This window comes from Schistocerca gregaria, chromosome 8 (assembly GCF_023897955.1).
Source record: "Schistocerca gregaria isolate iqSchGreg1 chromosome 8, iqSchGreg1.2, whole genome shotgun sequence".
NCBI classification, from domain to species: Eukaryota; Metazoa; Arthropoda; class Insecta; order Orthoptera; family Acrididae; genus Schistocerca; species Schistocerca gregaria.
The window spans coordinates 295362728-295388950 of NC_064927.1; positions in this window are offsets into that span (position 1 = coordinate 295362728).

A 26223-nucleotide genomic window follows, 5' to 3' on the forward strand; every position below is an offset into this window, starting at 1 on the left:
AAAATCCTCCTTTGGAGCAAACTGGCGCTCCTGAAAAGTGTGTGACATTGCAATTCACAGCACATGCAACCACTGTAGTAATTCAGTCCCGGACATTTGCTTCTTCCATGTCCATAAAACATACTATCACAATATCTGCAGCTATACTTTAAAGGCAAGCCAGTTTTAAGACTGATTGGCATTCGGTGGCATGGCATCCCATCCCATAAGTTCTGATCACCCCGTCACACCAGTACGATTCTATATGTAGTTGTTTAAGAGTGAATACCTGGCTGGACGTCCTGTACGGTTTATAACTCCAAAAGAATTTACCTTCGTTATTGATGGTACGAACCTATGAGATCACTGTGGCGCACGATTTTTCATTCGGAATTCATGGTGAAAGTTAATGGTTTGTTTTGAACATTTCTTCAATGTCGACGATGTCCATTTTATGAAGTGTAATACGTACATCTGATTGTTTCATCTGTGTACTTCCGGCCCCTCATTATCTGTCGCCCACCTGATGTTCACGGTAAGTCGTTAGCGGCTAGTATTTTTCCTGTCATAATCGTTAACACAACACTTTCAAATGAGCCTTACTAAAGATTCAACTTGCGACCTCCCTCTCAGTGGGTTCGTTGTTAGACATTTATAGCAGATGACCCGTTAGTATTAAAACTGTGAATTGAAATAGTATAAAATCCATCGTTAAGCAAGTCAAGATACGCCTTATGAATAATTCATACGACTAAGGAATATTTAGAAAGAACAGGATAGGGGGTAGTAAAAATATTGGGCAGGTGTGAGCAGGAGAGTTTTGTAGAAACTTAATATGTACGTAGACAGTTTACCCATTCCGGAATAGAGAATATCGACAATTTTTGCATAGATACTGGCACGATATCGGTCCCAGAGATCCCCAGATTTTCAGTTTCAGTAGTATGTGTGATAGAATCGTACAGGAGGCAGGCAACCAATATTCTCCATTCATTCTGAATAGGTCGTGATGGTATGACTCGTTGCGGAATTTATCGGTCTTCAGATATCCAGAAATGACTACTGCACGTACACATGATGATTCAAGTTGTATGTAAAACAAAGTAAGGCTAGTGGACGATACCTTCCTTTTCGTAAGATTTCACGATTGTAGACTAACGAGAAATACCGTACAAGTTTTGATGAGTGGATTTGCGACTATCAGAATATATGACGTAAATGTCCGTGGATTACCATTCCATTGATTTAGAAGTTTAATTTTATTACAGTACGAAGGGCCTATAGACCTTAGCGTGCGTCAAATTTCAATGCGATTCGTCTACCCCTACCTGACAGACGGACGACGAAGCGATCTTGTGAGGGTTCCGTTACCAACTGAGGTACGGACCCCCAAAAAGTAAATTAATTAATAATAAAATAAGTTAATTAATAATACACTACTGGCGTTAAAATTAAAATTGCTACACCAAGAAGAAATGAAGATGATATACGAGTATTCATTGTACAATTATATTATTATAGAACTGACATGTGATAACATTTTCACCAAATTTGGGTGCATAGATCCTGAGAAATCAGTACCTAGAACCACCACCTATGACCGTAATAACGGCCTTGATACGCCTGGGCATTATGTCCAACAGAGCTTGGATGGCGTGTACATGTACAGCTGCCCATGCAGCTTCAACACGATACCACAGTTCATCAACAGTAGTGACTGGCCCTTTCTGACGAGCCAGAGGCTCGGCCACCATTGGCCAGACGTTTTCAGTTAGTGAGAGATCTGGAGATCAGGTCAGCAGTCGAATATTTTCTGTATCCAGAAAGTCCCGTGCAGGACCTATAACATGCGGTCGTGCATTATCCTGCTAAAATGTAGGGTTACGCAGGGATCGAGCCACATGTCGTAACACATCTGAAATGTAACGTACACTGTTAAAAGTGCCGTCAATGCGAATGGCCCCCCCATACCATCACGCAGGGTAATACGCTAGTATGGCGATGACGAATACACGCTTCCAATGTGCGTTCACCGCGATGTGGCCAAACACGGACCATCATGATGCTGTAAACAGAACCTGGATTCATCCGAAAAAATGACGTTTCGCCATTCGTGCATCCAGGTTCGTCGTTGTGCACACCGTCGCAGCCGCTCCTGTCTGTGATGCAGCGTCAGGGGTAACCGTAGCCATGGTCTCGGAGCTGATAGTCCATGCTGCTGCAAACGTCCTTGGACTGTTCGTGCAGATGGTTGTCTTGTCTTGCAAACTTCTCCATCTGTTGACTCAGGGATCGAGACATGGTTGCACGATCCGTTACAGCCATGCGGATAAGCCGCCTGTCATCTCGACTGTTAATGATACGAGGCCGTTGGTATCCAGCAAGACGCTCCGTATTACCCTCCTGAACCCACCGATTCCATATTCTACTAACAGTCATTGGATCTCGACCAACGCGAGTAGCAGTGTCGCGATGCGATAAACTGCAATCGCGTTAGGCTACAATCCGACCTTTATCAAAGTCGGAAACGTGATGGTACGCATTTCTCCTCCTTACACGAGGCATCACAGCAACGTTTCACCAGGCAACGCCGGTCAACTGCTGTTTGTGTATGAGAAATGGGTTGGAAACTTTCCGCATGTCAGCACGTTGTAGGTGTCGCCACCGGCGCCAACCTTGTGTGAACGCTCCGAAAAGCTAATCATTGGCATATCACAGCATCTTATTCCCGTTGGTTAAACTTCGCATCTGTAGCATCTCATGTTCATGGTGTAACAATCTTAATGGCCAGTAGGGTAAACAACTGTTATTTTCTACTAAACTGTCACCGTTTACATATTTTTATTGTAAACTGCTATTTGGAGAGAAATTGAAACTTGAGCACAACATTTCAGTTATTGTTCGTATTTCTCTCGGATGTACAGCCAGGTAAATTAGTTTACGTAGTAAGATGTTTCAACATGATAGCTTGCATTTACCTTTGAGTGAACCTATAGATTGAGCGTCTTTACTTGCTTTTAAAAAAGTGTAACCCCTTGACGTACACACTAGCACAGTGGCCATCTTAAAAGATCTGCTATCGTCTCTCTGTTTGTCAGTATCTGCATCGAAGAGGTCACAGGAATAAGATCTGATGTGTTTTCCATAGGGCTCGGTAAGATTGCCCACAAATATGGGCCTATTGGGTGATAGTGGTCGAAAGTCGTTTGAGAAAAGAGCCGTTTTAAGGGCAGAGGAAAAAAAGTTCCACTGCACCTCTGCTTCATTGTGGTCGGGTAGTAATGGCAGCAGCCGATTTATTGCTGTCTATTACAGATCGTTCAGATTTCGGCATATTCATCCTTGTTGAACAGGAGGAGAGGACGACATCAAAAGGAATATTAAGATTTTCAGGACTACCGCCAGCACTAATTTGGTTATCAGTTTATCAGCAACCGGTTTCGACGGTACACTTAATCCGGCACTAAAAGTAACAGGAAAGCAGCTACATCAGCAACAGTATGACAATAAAAGCAAAATTGTGCCTAGAATTAAAATATTTAATTCATGTCCTGTCGTTCAGAAACGATCTACATACAACGTTAATAAGTGTAATCTAATAAAAGACAAATGTTTATAGGCACGTGATCTTGTTGCACTGTAAGTCACTGCTGCTAGGCACACGGTCACCTACAGTAAGACTGTCACTGTGCTCCATCACCATACAAAGAATGCAGCGTGAATTGTTGAGTTCATACGTCACTGTCTTCCAATAGTGTTGCCACTGCAGTAATTTCATCATTCCTACATGATCCACTTATATCTCATGACCCAAAAAAGTGACAGTTTTGATTAATGATGGTTTTCTCATTAATTGGTCCTCTTGTTCCTGTCTTGTCATTATACAAATTTCTATAGGCTTGTGATCATGAGTTTCACTCTCTATATTTGCTTACGTCTTTAGGAGTTTCATTCCAGCTTGCATTTTCATTTTAATTGTTGGTTACAACATAGATCAGTGGTATAGGTGTACGTACCTCATATCACTGGATTATATTTGTAATTATGTTGTATGCACCATCATGCCAAAGATCTCTGAATATTTATTTTCATGATGTCATTAACGACGTGTTTTTAATCATGACTTTTGATTTATAAATATTGGCTTCTATTGATTTTAGCTTTGGAAGTACAAACATGACTCATTCAGTGACGGGTCTTAATTGTATAAGGTACTCCGTTCTGTTTTCACATAAATTTGTATGTACAGTGATTGAGCTTTACTATAGGTGACAGTGTACATAGCAATACTGACAGAGTATGACATTAAAATATTTTACAATACACTTATTAAGTTTGTATTTACACCGTTTTAAAACGTGAGGCTAAGTATTACGCATTTTAATTCTACACGCAGTTTTGCTTTTGATGTGAAGCTGTTGTTAATGTAGCTGTTTTCAAATTACGTTTTCGGTCTGACGATGAAGTGTATCGTCGAAACTGGTTGCTAGCAAATTGATAATGAAATTACAGCTGACGGTATGCTAAAAATTGTAATAAATCTTGCAAGGGTAGGTGGAGTTAATAGCGTGTATCATGCTAGTGTAGTGGTGAGAGTGCCCCTCCAACTGCTCGGATGCTGCTTCGTTACTGCATGGCACAGCCCTCCTTCAACGATTTGCTCAGTTCTTCGGCTGATGACCTAAGCGCTGCCGCCTCCTCATCAGTGGTGTTGCCGGAGGAGCGACCTGCTTGGTGGCGCTCTTTTCCTGCGATGCTGCTAGGGTAGTAGAAGAGGCAGGAACTTCTCCACTTGATACGAGGTCATGAACAAATGCTCCAAGCAGTTGCTACAAGACCTCCTCCAAGCCTGCAACTGCTTCCGCAAAAGCATCCTTCTCTGCCGACAGGTCGGCTCCGAGGGCCGCCAAAGCCTTGGATATTACGTCACGCATTGGGGTACGCATATATCTACTGTTGTGTGTTATGGAATGGGCAACATTTCCTGTTATTCCTCCGCAGCTGGTTTCTCCCACTACTTTCGGGCGTTCACTATGACTGTTCTGGAATGGGAAGATTTCCCTTGTCTTCTGTTTGTGGCAGGTTCCTTCACCACTCACTGTGTCTGTTATGAAACTCTGAGTCTGTGGTCTTATACTCACAGCTGGTTTGTTCATCAGTTCCAGCTGGTCACTGCTCGCCAGTTAGGTTGCACATGTTCGAAGTTCCCCTGCTCTTTCGAATTACCGTCTCCTTTTTCCATCCCACAGCGGTTCATTTCTCGCATCGGCTGCCCAATTCAGGGCTTACAATTGCAGTTCGTGTCCCATCCCTTCTACCTGAACAGGAGTCCTTGCCTTTACCACCTATACTCGAGGTTGAATCGCGTACACCTCCATGGTGTACACACAGGTCGCGTTTTCGCTTGGACCTTTCACATGGCCCAAAGGACTCCGTTCATTCCACGGCTCTTCGCTCTCACTTCATCTAGATTCTTGACAGGTACAGAGGTCATGAAGTGATTTACAGAGACGGCTCGATGGCTAATGGTCACGTCCATGGAGGACATACTGAACAGCATTCCTTGCCCGATGGCTGCAGTGTCTTCACTGCAGAGCTGGTGGCTACATCTCGTACCCTTGAGCACATCCGTTCATTTCAGCTGTGTACTGACTGAGCAGCCTTCAAGTTATGGACCAGTGCTACCCTCGTCATCCTTTGGTAGCGACCGTCCAGGAGTCCATCTAGGCCTGGAACTGTCCGGTCGTTCAGTCGTGTTTGTGTGGACCCAGGACACTTCGAAATCCCACGCAACGAACTTACTGACAGGTTGGCCAAACAGACTACACGGAAGCTGGTGTTGGAGATCGGCATTCCAATAACTGACCTGCGTTCGTTTTTAAGTCGCCGGGTTTTTTGGCTTTGGGAGACGGAATGGCGTAGTCTCAGTAAGCACAACAAACTGCGTGCCATTAAGGAGACTATGAATGTGTGGCAGTCCTCCATGCGGGCCTCTCATAGGGACTCTGTGGTTCTCTGCCGGCTCCACATTGGCGACCCAAGGCTCTCCTGTGCCATGAAGACCCGCCTCAGTGTCGTTGCGGCGCCCGGTTGACAGTGGCCCATATTCTGGTGCACTGTCCCACTTCAAGTGCCCTGCAGAAAAATATTCGGTTACCAGATTCATTGCCGCTAATTTGAATTGACACCACCTCATCGGCTGATTTAGTTTTACATTTTATTCGTGAGGGTGGGTTTTATCATTTGATCTAAATGTTAGCGCATGTCCTTTGTCCCTCTGTGTCCTCCACCCTAGTGCTTTTAGGGTGGAGGTTTTAATGTGTTGCAGAGTGGCTGGCTTCTCCTTTTTATTCTCATGGTCAGCCAGCCATGGTAATCTGTTTTGTCGTTTTAGTCTCTTTTACCTGTTTTTCGCGTGCCTGTGGCTTTCTTCTCCCCTATTTTCCATTTAAGTGTTGGTTGCTCTACCGTCGTTTTGTGGTTTTTCCTTCCTCTCCGTTTTGTGTTGCCAGTCTTGCTTGTCCTTATGGCATTGTTTTAGTCGGATCAGGGGACCGATGACCTAGCAGTCTGGTCCCTTTCCCCCCTCTTCTAAACCAGCCAACCAACCAGCTGGTCACTATGTCTGTTCTGCAATGGGCATCATTACCTGATCTCCTGCTCACAAACGGTTCCTTCATCAGTTTCAGCTGCCCAACGTGTCTGTTCTGAAATCGACAGCTCTAACCTGGTCTTTCCCTTATGTCTGGTACCTTATGCAAGGACAGGACACTCACTGTGTCTGTTCTGGAATGGGCAGATTTGTGTGGTCTTATGCCTGAAGCAGGTTGCTGCCACCAGCTACAGCAACTCACTGTGTCTGTTCGGGATCTGGCAGCTCTATTTAATCTTCTACTCATGAGCGGTTCTTCCCAACAGGTCTAGCTGCTCATTGTGTCTGTTCTGGATCAAGAAGCTTTTCCCAGTCTTCCGCTCACAGCCGGTTTCTTCCCAGTTGCAGCAGTGACTGGAATGTTTTGCTCAGTCTTTCGCTCATGGCAGATTCCTCCCACCAGTTCCGACCACTCCCTGTGTCTGTTCCAGAACAGGCAGCTTTCCCTAGTCTTCTGCTAGCAGCCAATTTCTCCCACCAATTCTATCCACTAACTGGGTATGTTCTGAACCTGACAGCTTTTCATGGTCTTCTGCTCATGGTCAATTGCTTCACCAGTTCCAGTCGCTCGAGTTGTGTGTTCTGGAATGGGCAGCTTTTTCTGGTGGCAGTAAGTTCCGGCCTCTTGTGGGTAATAGGAGCCGCTGGCAAAGCCTCTTCCTCTTCTTCTGAGCCAACTCCGGTTTTGTCGTTTGCTTTCTCCTTTTTCACGGTCACTGTGCCCTCACGGTTGAGGTCGCCACTCGCCATGTATCTGCTGCTCGTGAAGTTCGGACAGTCTCGCCAATTGGCTAGGTGTGGTCCCTCACAGCGGGCGCACGTCTGCTTTTCTTCTTCACCTCGGCTGTAGATGTGACTGTCACTCTCACCTGACCATTTGCAGCATCTCGCCGCGTTGCAATGACGTGGCGTCACACTGTCAGAAGAAGCAATGAAGCTCTTGGTCCAGGTCAGGTGGGAGGTTTCTGCTCTGAGAGGGAAGCTAAGTAGCCTCCAAGCTCGAAGACGCCGCTGGAAACTTTTGACAGCGAGAATGAACTATGAGGACATCTTCATGTGCGTACAGTTGTTTAGTTTGACTACTGCATCACCGAATCTCACACGGCACATCTTTTCCTGGACTGCTGTTTCGTCACGAAGCAAGGAAGGTCTCCCGAGGTGATCCTTGGTGAGCTGCTACCGCGGTTGTGGCGCGGCGGTGATACGGGCAGCCACACAGTTTTTAAGAACACTTTAGGCTGTCATAATGGCTGCAGTTAAGTGTGGTAGTGTCAGAATCCACGGATTCGTCACAAATTTCATGCTTACAGCAGTCCACCATATCTTCGTATAGTGTTGTCTACTCCATGCTTTTGCATAGGACGTACAAAGGAGGGACAGGTGTAAGATCTCCTTGCTGTTTCTTCTCCTGTGGTCGCTCGGTAAGCAGCACGACCGATGGTACCTTAACTGTGTCACGCCTTTTTCTGTTCGCTTCAACCTTTGCCTATGCTGGGTGGGCCGAAACACAATCTCCTGATTCCGTAAAAAGACGTACGACAATTTGCTTCGCGTTGCGCCACCATGCCACCTCTTCTCCTTCAGTAGCGTAGCGCCCGACAACAGCAATGCGCTCGCCTCTGTCACAGGCTAAGCGTGTTCGCCACAACGCGCCTCCTTTATCCTGTTCTCTCTCCCTACCCCTTTCCCCAATACGCGGTCGCATGCCGCCTCGGTTGAAGCGGTGGGGAGACGCGAGCACTGAATTCGAGTCACGAGTTCCGGTCTCAGGGCTTCCGCTGGCCTTGTCTGGCGCGGAGATCACTCTCGGCTGATGTAATTTCAGTTAACTCAGGCTGGGTCCCACGCTTTGGGAGAGTGTAGCCACTGTCTGTTAATCACCCCATCAGCCACTCGTATTTCAGTGGTCGAGAGATTGGAGTCCCCCCCCCCCCCCCCGTGTGTGTGTGTGTGTGTGTGTGTGTGTGTGTGTGTGTGTGTGTGTGTGTGGTTTTTCAGTACAATGAAGTGTAGCAGTGTGGGAAGTCGTCACTAATATTATACAAATGAACAGAGTAAAAGTGTGTTTTAATAAGGTAACATTGCATGAATTAGTCACTTAAAATTGCTTCCATTTTCAGTTAATGTGAAATGTCTAATACTTCCTTTTTTTAGGTTTGGGACCCCCCTCTTCTAACTGGTTTGATGTGGCCGACCACGAATTCCTCTCCTGTGCCAACTTTATTTTGCAGTAGTACATGCATTCTGCGTCCTCATTTGTTTACTGGATATATTCCAACGTCTGTCTTCCTCTACAATTTCACCATGTACAACTCCCTCTAGTACCGTGAAAGTTATTCTGTGGTATCTTAATGCATATCTTTCTGTTCCTTCTTATTGTCAATATTCAAAGAGAGGTGGAAATGGAGTAAGAATAGCTCTCAAGGAAAATTATGTCTTGGCTGAACTTCTGCTATGAAATGGGACAGCTTACTTCTACGGTAATATTACAGGTTTGTATTATCAACTATCTACGTCTGCATCCACATGACTACTCTGCAGGTCATGATTAAACACCTGACAGAGGATTCATTCAGTCACCTGTCACACTCCTCTCTCTTGGAAAGCGCGCGGGAAAAACGACTACCTGAATCTTCTATGACGTCTGACCTCTTTTTCATGGCTGTGATTTCTGCCTGTGTAGGTGGGTGTCAACAAAATATTTTTGCACTGAGGGGAGAACGTTGGTGACTGAAATTTCGTGAGCAGATGTTGTCGATACGATAGACGCCTTTGTTTTAGTGATTACACCCTAAATCGCATGTCATATTCGTAACACTCTCAACCCTTTTTCACGATGATACAGAACGACCTGCCCTTCTATTAACTTATTTGACGTCCTTTGTCATTGTTATCGGGAAACGATCCCAAATCTTAAACGAATCTAGTTCTTCACTTGTTCCATCTCTTTTGAACTGCATTTGTTTTACTTTTTCAGAGATCGACACCTTTCCTACTATTTTATACTGGCTGTTCAGAAATAGTCCGAAAAGCTTGTAAGGACGTAGCAAGATAGTTTGTGATGAAGTTCTCCATTTCACCACATAAGTTTCTTCATATCAAGAAGCCCACATATGGAAATGTCATCTGTGTCTAAGCCGGAACCTGCCGCTAGCCCACCACTTTGACAACAAACGTGAGCTTCACGCTGAGACAGAGTCGCTTTGACAGCACTGACACGAAAAATGTTCTGAATGTTGTCGTGCCCATTGTGAAAAATTCTGTCAGCGTGCAAACGCGTTGTTGCTGCCGAAGGGGCATTGTAACGGTAGGCGTCAGTCCATACATTTGCGACGCTGTGTAGCGTCAGTGGATGACGTTTGGAGACATTTGCACAGTACGAATTTGTTACTAGAGACATGCTCCATATCCCCTAGAGACCTGTCGACTTTAATTTTGTTACAGCTTGCGTGTAATGTAGCGTTTCGCAGCATTGTTATTTATAGATGTGTATCCACTCTCTCTGGTTCTATCTGAACAGTTGTTTCTGCCAAGAGTCTTTGCTACATGACTTTTGCAATTCCGTCATACCAGTCCTTACAACGTTTGCCTCTTTTCCACCTTTGAGGTCTTCATGCCCATGCTTTCTTAGGTTTTCCATTACCATCCATACACATCACATGGCCGTAGAAGTATCATACAATTAGCTTCCTAGTAGTTTCCTTTAAATCCACCGTAACAATGTTGTATCTTCTTTTTCCGTTTGCTTAATTTCTTCATTTGTCATCCTACCCGTTATTACTGTTTTGTAACATTTGATGGTGCTTGCGACGAAACTCTTACGCAGGCTATTCTTTATAACTTTAGAGATACTGACATTCCATAATACAGGATGGAAATGCTTAGTTACGAATTTTTCGTTCTCTTCTAATCAGAAGCATCCACTGTGACGTGCAGGGATGAAAAGATTAACACAGCGTAGGAGATGATAAGCAGCTTAGACAAGAAGTTAGCAGAAGCGTCTGAAATGTAGTGCTGCAAAAAAATGTTGAAGATTAGATGCATAGACCAAATAACGAGGAGCTGCTGAATAGGAGAAGAAAGATACTTGACTAAATGAATGGATGGATTAACGGAAAAATCTTGGGGCATCAGGGAATTTCGAATTGGGTGAGGGAGGAAACTATAGGGGGCGGGGAAGCGGGGAGTTGTAGGAGGCGGCCTAGGCAAAGGGATGTGAATTGCGGTAGTTACTCACGCACGAAGAACTGCATCAAACCAGTCTTTGGTGACAAAAACAGCTACACCACCACCACCACCACCACCACCACCACCAACAACAACAACAACAACAACAACAACAACAGCAACAGCAAGAACAAGCAAACGATACAGTTTCAAACCAATCCAATACTGTTGATTATTAAAAAGAATAATTTGCGCTTTTTATGCATTTTATGCTGCTTCTATGATAGTACTCTACTGTTCTTCAGCGTTGATCTCCATCATGTGATCTAATCTGTAAAATGAAGTGTTTGTGTAAGAATCTCCGACATGCAGTATCTACTCTTGAGCACAGAATTCCATTGTCTTTACGTTATATTGTCTTTATTTGTCTTCTGTGCTTATAGTAATGGTTGGTCATACAAATTACTCATAAAAAAATCAGTGATTTCCTTCAGGATTTAGTTGGTGGTTTTATTGTTAACCACCTATGTACTCTCGTTTCCTACTGGTGGCGTCTTTTTCTCTTTCGGGTTTTGATGGAGTCATGGACACACATTTTGAATAACGTGGGAAAGACTAAGTAAATTCGTCAGCATCTCTCGTTAACTGCAAATTTGTCAAACATGTGGTTACCCATTTTCAATCTAAATTTATTACCCAGAAGACTGATACAAAAAAGTACTTTCTAAGAAGAAGAAGAAAAGAAAGCACCAAGAAGAAGCTATTCAAATTGGTCAGAAACTGATATTCGTACAGGTATTGCCGAAAAACGCAAAATTGTAAACTCCGGCGGCCGGAGGATGAATGTATAACGCTTCAGCACCATTTCACCCGTCAGTCAACGACGTTAGGAACCAGGGGATGTTACGATACCAGGGCTGACCACTTGCACTCGGTTAGACAGTTATTATGCCTCTGACAGGCATTGAACAGTATACGCAGATGTCAGCATTTGAGAGAGGACATGTAGTTGGGCACCAATTTACCGGTTTGAATAATCGATGAATCGTTCGACAACTGAAAAGGAATGATGTCACTACCCGACGATACTGGCAGGTATGCGCGAACCGTGGTGGCCGAACACTGCGTCAAGAAGAAAGCGGTCGAGCTAGAGAGACGACAGGGCGCGAGTACCGAGATGCTCTCAGACCCCGGATTTATCAGTGTCATCGATCTGACTTGCAACTGTTGCTTCAGTGACTACAAGGGTCATAAATAGGCGGCTCACAGGAAGGGGGCTCAGCTGAAGCTCAAGGCGCTCATTGCACTTTCTATCTCTGTATACAAACAAACATGTTTTCAATGGTGTGGGCACATTTGGTCTGGAATCTCACTGAATTGAATACAGTTGTCTTCAGTAATGTGTCGCGCTTCGAACTGAGACCTGATGGCAGCGAAGATATGTTCGGAGACGCCCCGGACAGCGGAATTATACCGACCGCCTTGCCGCCAGCTGTGCGCCACAACAACCAGGAATGATTGTCTGGCCAGCCGCTGTGGTCGAGCGGTTCTAGAGGCTTCAGTCCGGAACCGCGCTGCTGCTGCGGTCGCAGGTTCGAATCCTGCCTCGGGCATGGATGTGTGTGGTGTCCTTAGGTTAGTTAGGTTTAAGTAGTTCTAAGTCTAGGGGACTGATAACCTCAGATGATGTCTCATAGTGCTTGGAGCCAATGATTGTGTGTGGTCCCATTCATTTTCATAGCAGAACCCCTTTGGTTGTCATCCGCGGGACTCCTACAGTACAGCGGTACGTCGACGATATCCTATTCCTAGTTTTCTTACCCTTCATGCCAAGCTATCCTGGGCTTACGTTTCAACAAGATAATGCACGCTCGCAAACGGTGATAATCTCTACTCCTTGTCTTCATGCTTGCCAAACCCTACCTTGGACAGCAAGGTAGCCACATCTTCCCCTGTTGCGGACGTTTGGAGTACTATAGGCAGAGCCTTCATCTAGCTCGGGGTTTGGCGATCTAACGCGTCAGTTGGACAGAATTTGGCACGATACCCCTCAAGAGGACATACAATAATTTCATCAGTCAATGACAAGTGGAATAACCGAATAACTGCTTGTATAGATGCAATGTCAAACGACGAGTTATTGTCTTGCTCAGTTTGTGAAGCTTTCCCTCTTGAACAAATCATGCAATATTTCTGAAATTGTAATCATTTGTTTGTCTGTTTCTTCTTTTGTGACGCAGAGTGTGTTAGTTTGCCAGAACTAGCCCTGGAAGGCTAGGTTAGCAGTGCAATACAAACATATGGACCATGCGTGGATTGGAGTGTGTAGTTCTTAGAGTTCTAGTCACTTAAAATGTATTCTCTATGAATGTCACTATCGAACAAAAGTGAAATTGGCAAGATGCGTGGTACTGTACGACTAGACAAGCAAGTGTTTGGCATCTCGTTGCAAAAGGTCATAGTTTTCTGTATTGTGTGTGTAGGGAAGGATTAAGTAGCAGGCCACTCACACGTAAACAACATTTGAATGTTAGTGTTACTTGTTTTTGAGAATATTATGTTATCCATCACGCAAGAAGGAAAAAAATCCAGCAGCACGATTCGAAATTTTGAAACTGGCAGGGTCGTGGCTCATAGAGGGTGTATTTTATCTTTCTGTGACGTTGCTGCTAGTGACTGTCAGTATCCTGCAACTGTAGTGCGAACATGGAATTGAAGGGCTCAGTAGAACCATACTGAATGCCAGCTATGGTAATGGGCTTGTTTGCAGCATGACAGGTGTCCACAGTGGAAGTTCCGTGACATCTGAAGCACCACGGACCTCAGAAACATTGACCATTTCTGCGGCACCCCTCGAATGAGAGAAATAAAGAAAGTAACATTATTCGTTCCCTCTTTGTGCGATTGAGCAGAAATGATCAGCCCTACATATTGTAGCCTGTAGCAAATTTCACACCAATTTGACGTTCGTTGCCTACCAGTTACATAGTGTTCGAACTGTAATGGCCAAAAGTCGGTTTGCTTATAAACTTACTACTTGAGCATTCGAAGTTGCCCAAGTACGTCTATATTCCACTCTATTAATTCATCTTCTCCTTCGCCTGCTGTCCATGACGTCCTCTCCCTCCTTCTGTCCATCTGTTACTTATCCCTCTTCTGTCCTCCCTCCCCTCTCTCACTCGCCTCCCACCTGCTCTTCCCCCTCTGTCATTGCATCTGCTTCTTCCCCCTGTCATCTGCTCTATCCCCCTCTCTCAATCCATCTCATCCTATACGCTAGCTACGTTAATCTCCTCCTTCCACCTCTCCGTCTGTCCATCTCCTCCTCCCACCCCAAAAAGGCTGATAGTTCTTAGCCACATAGTATTTCCTTTAGGGTAGTAAGTAATACGTTTACAAAGTTCTGAAATGTGCTCATCTTTTTACCCTTAGGGTGTAGAAAAATTTCCGCTGTCAGTCACAATAAAAGATTATTTATTTGTCAGACGACCGGTTTCGCGCTTGTGCCCATCCTCAGGCGTTTATAAATTCATTTACATGTTTGTATTGCTGGAGATAACTGTGTAAAAAATTATTTTCTGGTGTTTAAACAGATACAAGTGGGACAACTGTAAGTGACGAGACAGCATTTGTCGAAAATATATCTGTATCGTTATTGTAATTGTGACAGTTTTTCCACTTACTTGCACACGTACCATTTTCAAGTTCATATTTCAGTTTTTTAAAATTTAGCTGCATATTTCACTATTACGGCGTACACTCGTGAAGTGCATTGTGTTTACAAACAAACTTGTGGGTTACGGTCAAAGAACTTAGATGTAGCAGGTGTAAAGATGTTTCTCATACAGAAATCATTAAACATGCTACATCTAAGTACTTTGACCATAGCCCATATGTTTATACGTACACACAGCGTATTTCACGAGTGTATGTCGTAATAGAGAAATATACTGTTACACTTAATGAAACAGGAATATGGACGTGAAAATGATAACAAATGTGCAAGTAAGTGGAAAAACTGTCACCACAGCGTAACTACAATAACGATGCTTCCTCATTACGTAAGTACAGATATATCTTCGACAAATGCTGCCTTGCCACTTACAATTGTCCCTCGTGCAACTGTTTAGTCACCAGAAAATAAATTTTTTGTATTATAGAGTGATCTCAAGCAAGAGAAACATGTACGTGAATGTGTAATCTTTTATTGTGACTGGTAGCGGAAATTTTTCAAAACGGGACAGTCACGGAGTTACAGTATCCACTATGGATAAAATTCATTTAATGCTTTTTACCCACGTCTTGGCTCACTTACGCACTTTTCACTTACATTAAACATACTTTACTTACGTTTGTATACATCATTCACTTATATCCTTAGCTAATCCCCCCTGGAGTATCGGTTCAATGCAGTTCAATGTATATGCTACCATATCTCTAGAAATATTTGTCGTGTACTCATATATTTTCGCAGGTACATTCGGTGGTGTACGTGAATACTATCTGCAAAATGGTTTGCGAACCAAGTTAGTAGTAAAGAAGTAGTAAAGTGAAACGCCGTGCCTTATGCAGCAGTTTTACTGCAGGAACATCTGAAATGAAGTAAGCTATAAACTTGTTTCCTTTCAACATTTGCCGGCCGGTGTGGCCGTGGGGTTCTAGCTGCTTCAGTCTGGAACCGCGTGAACGCTACGGTCGCAGGTTCGAATCCTGCCTCAGGCATGGATGTGTGTGATGTCCTTAGGTTACTTAGGTTTAAGTAGTTCTAAGTAATAGGGGACCGATGACCTCACGAGTTAAGTCCCATAGTGTTCAGAGCCATTTGAACCATTTTTCAACATTTTGTGGGTAGTGTCAGCGAGAAAGAGGCTCGTAAAGATTTGAAGCTATGTACAAACTTTGTTGCAAGTCACTAAGCAACTTCTTTCCTAAATACTAGTGATAGTCTGGCTATTTGAGCTTCATGAGATGCGATAATTTTTCATCCACACCCCTCCACCTTTAAGGGGCAAGTGGTTCTTAACCCTAGAGTGGATCGTTCTAGACGGTAAGTAAAATATATAGCAAGTTTGACCGAAATCGATGCAGTGATTTGGAAGGTGATGTTGAACATACTGACACATACATAAACTTTTATAATATGTATGGATATAGTCTTGAACTAAGTGGCACATTATGCAGTACTGTAAATGATCATCACCCGTCAGTGTAAATAACTACGTTGATACTAAAAAGAATGTTCAAATGTGTGTGAAATCTTATGGGACTAAACTGCTAAGGTCATCAATCCCTAAACTTTCACACTACTTAACCTAAATTATCCTAAGGACACACACACACCACACACCACACACCACACACCACACACACACACGCCCGAGGGAGGACTCGAACCTCCGCCGGGACCAGCCGCACAGTCCACGACTGCAGGGCCTTAGACCGCTAGGCTAATCCCGCGCGGCTAAGTTGATACTAACGTTGAAAATTTTAACAGGTAACACGAACGGCTTCATCACATGATGACAGGCTCTTGAATTCTCATCCCCTTTAAGTCTTACAGCTGATCGCTTTCCAATTACCCGTTCGACACAGATGTCAGGCCCCGATCCTCCGTGCAGTTTAGGCGGCCTGTTGACGACCGCCATTACCGCCGCTTGGACAAGAGTCGGGCCGAGTGCTGAGGCCTCTCCCTCCACGAGGCTGCCCGCCTCCAGCGCCCGCGCCACCCCTGCAAATGGGGGCGGCAAATCGGCGCCGTCGTAATTTAGAGCGCGCGGCGACCGAATTACTGCGCCGGATGCGCTCCGCGTCCGGAATGTCCAGGCTGGAGGAGGGGGCGGCGAGGGGCCCACCTCGTGCCTAACACTGCCTGCGGATTCATACACTGCTGGCCATTAAAACTGCAGCTCCAGAGAGAAAAGCAAAAAGGGGAATTTTACTTATTGTACGCGGAGAGTACATAATGAAATAACAAATTAAATAAAGCTTCTTACCACAACACGCTTTTAAAACAGACTTCAAAGTCATACAGATTGTCCTGAAAATACACGCCTGTCAATTTCTAATAACTACGAAAATACTTCCAGAATTAAAAAGGAGAAACGTGGGGCGCATACAACAGATAATTTTAAGGAGATGAACTATTAATGCATTGATTACATATCCTATGTGCGCCATTATCTTCTTTTTAAATTCTACAATTATTTCCATAGGTATTAAACATTCGTAAAACTGGGATTAGGAATCTATATGAGGCTAGGAGAAATTATATTTTTAGTCCGTCATAAAAATGTTACATAAGAACGTTTTTTACTTAAATAATTATTTTATGATTTTAGTCTTGTGTCAAATTTTACAATTTATTTCAAACGTTTTGATAGGATTACAGCAGAGACATGTAAATTTTAGGGTTATTTCAGGTACTCTTCATCTGAGTCAAGCAATATGTTATTTTCTGCTACGATTACCTCACGAAAATACCTCGGGGGTGAAAGTCAGACAGAATGGAACTCACACAGGAACCCACAGAATCCTTTTATACTATCGACATTGGCAAGTGGGACAGGAGAAAGGAAACAGCAGTGGTGCACCAAATAGTCTCCGCCACATACAAGCAAGAAAACGGAGTAGTAATGCATTTTCATTGAGTTCTCAGCTATGTTCAAAGTTTCAGTGAATCAGTGACATAATGTGTATAGTACGACTCTCAGCTTGACGTTGATTACTGTTACTGATAAATAAACTACCCTCCGCCACACACCAGACAAGAAATTGATTTAATATTGCATTGTAATCCAGTTGTGAGCTATGTAGAACGTTTTAAGTCTACAGCTCATAGGAAAGCCAGTTTAAAATAAACTGAAAAATTTCTACTGTCCAAACAGACAAGAAAGCGACGTCATAAAAGCCTGTTAAAATACTTGAAAATCGGGAGAGTGAGATCTACAGTGCTAAACAAAGTATTTCTTCCAGTCTTCTATTTGAAAATGTTTACTGCATAAAAGCCTTGTTTTTCCAACCACCGCCTTCCCTACACGCCACACTGACGCTTCGTTTATTGCCAAATTATGCTTTTAATTCCTCAGGATGTGCCCGTCATCGTATCCTTTCTTTTTATCAACTACTTCCGTAAAGCCTGCTTTCCTCCTAGTTAAATAAAATACCATTTCATTAGTTATTCGAATCACCAATCAAATTTTTGCCTGAAGAGTTCTCAGGAAAGAACTTTGACGACGACAGTAGCCAGATACAAATTGTATCTTTGCAGTTCAAAGCAATTTAAGATTAGCACGGAGTGTTTAGCATATGTACAGTATGACTTTTAGCTTGATGGTTAGTTAAGTCACTCAAACTTCCAGGGCAAATCGTCTATACAGAAGAAATTAGCTCATGGTTTCCGAGCTGGGTGATTGAACAGAAGCGACGTATACCTTAAGTAAATTGAAAACTACTCTCAGACCGGAACTCAAATACAGGCAACTTCCAAACATGACTCAATCTTTCATTGTTCACCTCGTAATTTCCGTGGACTGGTACCAGCTGAGGCGACAAAGGGGAATCAGTATAATGCCATGCCTCACACCGTCCCAGAGGACATACACTACTGGACATTAAAACTGCTATACCAAGAAGAAATGCAGATGGTGAACGGATATCCATTGGACAAATATATTATGCTAGAACTGACATGTGATTACATTATCATGCAATTTGGGTGCATAGATTCTGAGAAATCATTACCTAGAACAACCACCTCTGGCCGTAATAGCGGCCTTGATACACCTGGGCATTGAGTCAAACAGAGCTTGGATGGCGTGTACAGGTACAGCTGCCCATGCAGCTTCAACACGATACCACAGTTCATCAAGAGTAATGACTGGCGAATTGTGACGAGCCAGTAGCTCGGACACAATTCAAACGTTTTCAATTGGTGTAAGATTTGAAGAAAGTGCTGGCCAGGGCAGCAGTCGAACATTTTCTGTATCCAGAAAGGCAACATGCGTTCGGGATCCTGCTGAAATGTAGGGTTTCGCAGGATCAAATTAAGGGTAGAGCCACGGGTTGTAATAGGTCTGAAATGTAACGTCCACTGTTCAAAGTGGCGTCAGTGCGAAAAAGAAGTGACCGAGACGTGTAACCAATGGCACGCCGTAGCAACACGCCGGGTGATACGCCAGTATGGCGATGACGAACACACGCTTCCAATGTGCGTTCACCGCGATGTCCCCAAACACGGATGCGACCATCATGGTGCTGTAAACAGAACCTTGATTCATCCTAAAAAATCACGTTTTGCCATTCGTGCACCCAGGTAGTTGAGTACACTATCGCAGGCGCTCCTGCCTGTGATGCAGCGTCAAGGGTAACCGCATCCATGGTCTCCGATCTGATAGTCCATGCTGCTGCAGACGTCGTCAAATTGTCCGTGCAAATGGTTGTTGTCTTGCATACGTCCGCATCTGTTGACTCAGAGATCGAGACGTGGCTCCACGATCCGTTACAGCCATGTAGATAAGATGTCTGTCATTTTTACTGCTAGTGATACGAGGCCGTTGGGATCGAGCACGGCGTTCCGTATTACCCTCCTGAATCCACCGATTCGATATTCTGCTAACAGTCATTGGATCTCGACCAACGCGAGTAGGAATGTCGCGATATGCTACAATTCGATCTTTATCAAAGTCGGAAACGTGATGGTACACATTTCTCCTCCTTACACGAGGCATCACAACAACGTTTCACCAGGAAAAGCCGGTCAACTGCTGTTTGTGCATGAGAAATCGGTTCGAAAACTTCCTCATGTCAGCACGTTGTAGGTGTCGCCACCGGCGCCAACCTTGTGTGAATGTTCTGAAAAGCTAATCATTTGCATATCACAGCATCTTCCTTCTGTCAGTTAAATTTCGCGTCTGTAGGACGTCATCTTCGTTGTGTAGCAATTTTAATAGCCAGTAGTCTATGTACACACACACACACACACACACACACACACACACACACACACACACACACACACACACACACACACAGCCTGCTGGTCTGGGGATTAGAATAGGCCTGAGGTATTACTGCCTGTCGTAAGAGGCGACTAAAAGGAGTCACACGTTTCGGCCTTCGTGTTATGGTACCCTTTAGGGTTGGCCTCCATGTTTCAAATTGTGCGCGAGAGCGAGGCAATTGGGGATGGGCGCCTCCCATGGTGCATTATGTGCATCGTGCACTAAGATCTTTAGCCCACTTTCTCGTCGTCGCATTGCAGTCCCAATCATTCTCCATCTCCTGGGCGAGGACACCTTCGTTGGTGCGTTTTCCACCATGCACCATGCAGTGTCGCTTTCTGCACCGACGATAACCATGGACTTCTTTGCATCTCATATCCAGCTCGTTAGCCAGTCCGTTGTGGTGTGACCGCCATGTACCTTGTTGGTTGTAGCCCCCTGACAACACATGGATAGCTCTGCTGACGCCTGCGCCGTTAACTCCTCACGTAGGCCAAAGAGTAGATGCCCGTCACTCTCAGCAAATGCCATGCTACCAGGTGGCTTTTGCTGTGGGTGGGTGGCACCCTTGGGGAGGATGCCTGGTAGGAGTTCGTGGGAATCAATTTGACATCTCCTGTCGATAGCACTCATTACTTCATTAGTATAAAGAGCTAGTTGTGTTTCGGAAGAACTATGTTTCTTAATCCGTGCTGACTACGTGTCAATAGATCGTTTTCTTCGAGGAACTTCATAATGTTCGAATGCAATATGTGTTTCAAATCCCTACTACAAACAGACGTTAGTAATATGGGCCTGTAATTCAACGGATTACTCCTACTTCCCTTTTTGGCATTATTGTGACTCGAGCAATTTTCCAGTCTTCAGGTACGTATCTTCCTGTGAGCGAGCGCCTGTATATAATTGCTAAATGTGGAGCTATTGTATCAGCATACTCTGAGAGGAACCTGACTGGAATAAAATCTGGACCGGAAGCCTTGCTTTTATTAAGTGATTCAAGCTGCTTTGCGACATCGAGGTTATCTATTTCTATTTTTCTCATCTTGGCATTTGTTCTTCATTGGAATTCAGGAATAACTACTTCGTCTTCTTTAGTGAAGGAGTTTCGAAAAACCGCTTTTAATAACTCTGCCTTAGTAGCATTGTCTTCAGTGACTTCACCGTTTTTATCGCGCAGGGAAGGTATTGATTGCGTCTTGCCTCTGGTGTGCTTTATGTATGATCATAATCTCTGCCATATTTCTAGACTATATGCTTTACTTGAAACCAGAGGGAGAGGTCTAATGATATAATGTAGGGCGATGGCACTGGATACTTCTGATTAGTCCAGTTTAATATTCAGAGGCATTTTCGGCTACTAGTGTACTCAATTAACGAGAAAATTTTAAAATTCAGAGATTTAAATGATTTGGTTCTGCTGTAGAATTACGAACAGGATATCGATCATGCCGTAACCACATTTTCTTACCTGTTTTCAATGCCATTGCTAGTAAGAGTAAAGGATTAAAAAAATGAGTGTACTATTCGTTATACAGTATCCTCAAAGAAATAACGCCTGTCACGCACTGTCCAATTACTCCACACCGCACATTCACACTCCTTTCCAACAGGCTGAAGCCTGTAGGTTTTTGCCTGCCCAGTTTGAATGTTCCTCAAATTCACATTCCCATGGTTTGTGAAAGTAGACTGCTTTATATCGACACTAATTATTAAATTGTAAAACCGTCGTATTTGTCTGTTCGTCTCTTTCAACACGCTAATCTCCAAAAATACTAGACGAATTTTTATGGGGTTATCATACGTAATTTGAGCGTAACTTACGGCAAAGTGTGTTTCTTTGATCAAAAGCGGGCCACAAATAAAGATATAATAATTTCAAATTGTATATTAAATAGTCGTGTCTGACTCTCTGAACATGCCGATCTCTGACACCATTAGACGAATTTTCATGGGATTTTCACTGGTATCTTCAGCATGGCGTAGGTAACATTTAGGCTTTATTTCATCAAACAATCAATAACAATGAGACGAGGTACCGTTATTTGAAGATTTTTCGAAACTCGTATGTTAATCTTTGTTGCTCGGATTTTTAATAATCACAGAAAAGTATTACAAACGAACAATAAATGGCGCTGTTAGTTTGTTTAGGTCAGTGACATATTTTTTCGGAAGTTTACGCCAGTGACAGAACTAAGCGCCATAATCTTATCTTTATGAATGCACACTAGTAACGAATTTCCTTGCCACGGTATAAGGATTTACTGATTCCGCTTTGTGTATTAATAACTTAACGACAGTGATTTGTTTCTTTTGGTAGGTTTTATTTATATTCTTTGCTAGGCAAAATTGATTTATTATGTTTGTTTTTTGATTTGGCTTGTTAGTCATTATATTTTGATTTTGTTTCGTTTACGAATACATCTGCCTACGAAACAGTCGAGTGTTTCTAAATGCCCCAGAACGGCTAAAAGACTGAGGACTCTGTGTTCTCCAAAATCGAATGAAGATTGCGAGGCGAGACTTGATGTAGCTCGAGAACATTAGGCAATAGCTCCCTCTTTGGAAACTCCTTCCGAAAGAGAGGCACGAAGTTACTCTGATGGAGAGCGTCATTGATTGTCTCGCTCCTCAGAACCCTTTACTCACGAAGGCTTAAATGTGCTTCTCTCCAACGTGACGACATAGAAGTGGATCTTCTGATGGAAAGTGGAGCAGGCGAGAGAGTTCTTACACCCCAAGTGCTACATATTCCTAAAAGTTTACCATTTCGCTTTAAATGTGTAAAATTCGCGGTGAGCTTATGTTATACCATGACCATAAACAAGAAAAACCAGACACTCCGTGTTAGTGTGGACGTTAGTGTAATTTACTTTTCGTATGGCCACTTCTACGCCTCTCTTATGTTGCTGAAGCAAAGGAGCTCTTCGTTCTTGTCCCCAGGCATACTACTTCAAACGTTGTACACGAAGGTTTGTAAGTCAAACAAGTTCCAAGTGTACGAAGTCTTCGACACAGCTATAAGTAAATACCTAAGCAATGCCGAGTTTCTCAGTTGGTCAACAATAATTCTCGACAGGATTGTTGTCCTAGTGGAGAACCAACAAACAATACTGAGTATTACAGCATACAGCTATTGATATAGAGAAATATAAAGCTAGTGATACTTACGTCTATTACGAATACACAACAGCTTCTGGTGTGCCGCAAAATAACGTACTTTGCTCACCTGAATAGAATTAAGGCATGACTGTCAGGTGCTGCAAAAATTCAGAGGAGGAAGTAAATCCAGATGAATAATGTATATAACAGGGAATGCTGATTTTGTGGGAACTAATAGCCCAGCACCAAGGTGGTTATTTTTGCTGTCACCAGAGGTGCCACAGTACTGACAAAACATGAAGATGGAGCGACCATGGTACGGATGGCCTGAATTCTTCATGCCAATGCCAGGGTTCTGTTATCTTGGGTGGAACAATCCAGTCCTGTAGTAAAACTAGCACTGTCCAGGCCTGTACAAAAATTCCTGTTATGGTAGAGGTATTCAGCTGCTAATAGCGACCTATGATGATCCACAATCATCGCATCCACTAATCTACTAGTACACGTCGTTGATGGTGTTCCTCTGTGTGATCATGACTGAGGGCTTCCAGCCACTGTGTGGCCAAACTCAGCTACTGTTGGCTGTTCTCTCAGCACACAGTCTCCAGAGTGGTCATACTGGCCTTGACCACTTACCCTCAACGCTTATAGCGGGCAGCGTGGGTCACATAGCGAATTGGCAAAGTGGGTTGGTTGCCTGGCGGTGTTGTTGGTGCTGACACCACTACTTACTTTGCTGCTACCTGCCTGCGACCACGGGAACGTGGACTCGACTGCCATCACCAGCACACGCCATAACGGCTGGCCAATCCAGTTATTGAAGTTGTTTGGCCTATAAACCCTCTCTTTCTTATTGACGAAAATTGGCATGTGGATTTATTGTAGCAGCAGCAACAACTGCTACATTTACAGCTTTGTTTGTAGCGTATTGGGCGAATATTTACTATTTGCACGACACACGAGAGAGAATTGCAAGAGCATGTACTTCGATAAATGCCAATGTGATAAGGAATATCACTCAATCCATGATATGAAGATTGCAGCACTGCATTGATATTACTTCGAACACCTTCTGTAGTTGGATGTTCATCTCACCTTTGTGACCTTCGTTGACCTTCAGATACACTGTTACACATCATTTGATTCGTCTCGATAGCCGCTATCAGAAAGTAATTACCAAACTATAGAATCCCATTTAAAAAAAGTTTCCCTTCATATTTCTGAAACGACCCCACCTAGCAACAAAAAACCTTCATATCATTGCCCCCGTTGTCCCATGCAACTATTATCCCACAAGTATTTCAGCTCCTATCATACTGATACTTTCGGAGTTATTCTTGGTGGCAATAGTGATTCACCCTGTATAAAACACGTAACAGTGAAACGTTGTTAGCAAACAGGAAATCTGTATTCATGGCTTATCGGCTTAAGATTAGAATACTGCTTTAGAATCGGAATTTTCAATAATATTAAACAAGGCTCAGGTTAGAGAGAGAGAGAGAGAGAGAGAGAGAGAGAGAGAGAGAGAGAGAGAGAGAGAGAGAGGAAGAAATATGAGACTGACAGAGGATTGGGAGGAGGTGGATATTGAAAGCGAAAAGAAAGGGGGCTGGAGAAGAAGATAGAAAGGGGCTAGGAGTTGACAAACAAGGGAGGGCGAGGTTCACGAGATATGGAGACACAGGCGGAGGAGGAGATGGACCATGAGAGGGAGAGGAGGAGATGAAGAGAGAAGAGGGGAAGGACAAGTAGGTGAAGACAGAGGGAGGGGGGAGGCAGGCAATGGATCAAGAGAGAGGAGACCAGGACATATATAAAACTCTTATAAATATTGCAAAAGTGTGCTTTCTCTTTTTTTTTTTTTCATTCAACGAGGCGGGTCGGAAACAGGTAGTTTACTATTAATGAAGGGCATGTGCGTCAGTTCTTCATAAGAAAATGACGTTTTACAAAGGTTTTATGCTTATCTGACTATTAGACTAAGTGGATGTTTTAGAAGAAACACGCTGTAAATGAAATGCAGCAATCGTCTGATCAATGTAGCCGGTGTTTCCACCGCACTTTAGTCAACTCCTCCGAAGGGCAACACACAGACGACGTGGCTCTTCTGTAGAAAACACAGGTATCCATCGAGAGAAGAGTAAACATTACGTACCTATTGGAGAGTGGTGTAAACATGCGGACGGTGGACATTAAACAACAGCACAAATTAGTATAGTTAACGCAGTTACATGCCACGATTTGTTGTTATAGTCAAGTGTTGTAGCACTGGATTTGTCTCATCGTTATATGCTACACTGGCAGCAAAAAATAGCAAAATGCCATTAAAAAAAGTTTATGCCTGAATCTAGTTTACTTTGAAGTTGCTGGTGAGCATTGCTATTTGCGTCATTAGCCATTCTTCTAGGTGAAAACAGCTCGCATATACGCATCTACATACATACATACATACATACACATACAGTCTGGAGTCCAGAGAGCGAGAACACAAAACAGCAAAACTCGCTGCACCTAGAGAAGACGGCTGTGTCATTCGCTGAAATATTGTGCGAAATGGAAGCAGCAACTCTGCAGAATACCCGGAGGGACTGCGTTATTTTGCATGTTAAAACGTGGCCACGACGGTGCCAGTCTCATTAAAATCTTTCTGGTTGTATTGCCGTGTCAGCTAATAAAATACTCGAAACGGTAACATAAATAACCTGTTTTGTCCGTGCTGCACTGGCCGTCGTCAGGACATAGACTTAATTGCCAGACACTCTGCCCCAAGGGAGGCCTTTGAAGTACTCGTTATTTTGGTACTTGAGCTTTTTAATTATTTTATATGACAATGGGGTAGTATAACCAGAAAGATTTTAAAAAGGTGAATCACAAATTACAACAGCCGGTAAGAAGAAAATTGAGGTGAAAAAGTTACGCACCTCAAGCTGCATACCAAGTGAGGTGACGTAGTGGTTACACACTGGACTCGCATTCGGGAGGACGACGGTTCAATCCCGCGCCCGGCCATCCTGATTTAGATTTTCCGTGATTTCCCTAAATCGCTCCAGGCAAATGCCGGGATGGTTCCTTTCAAAGGGCACGGCCGACTTCTTTCCCTATCCATCCCTAATCCGATGAGACCGATGACCTCGCTGCCTGGTCTCCTTCCCCAAAACAACCCAACCCAATCTGCATACTAATGATAGGAATGAAATGATACTGTTAGTCATATTCAGAATATTGCAGGTACAGCATATCAGGTTTTCGCTGCTGTCATTTAATCTCGATTGATGTGAACCCCATCATCAATGTACTTCATTTTACGGAGTCAAATTCAGTTGATGG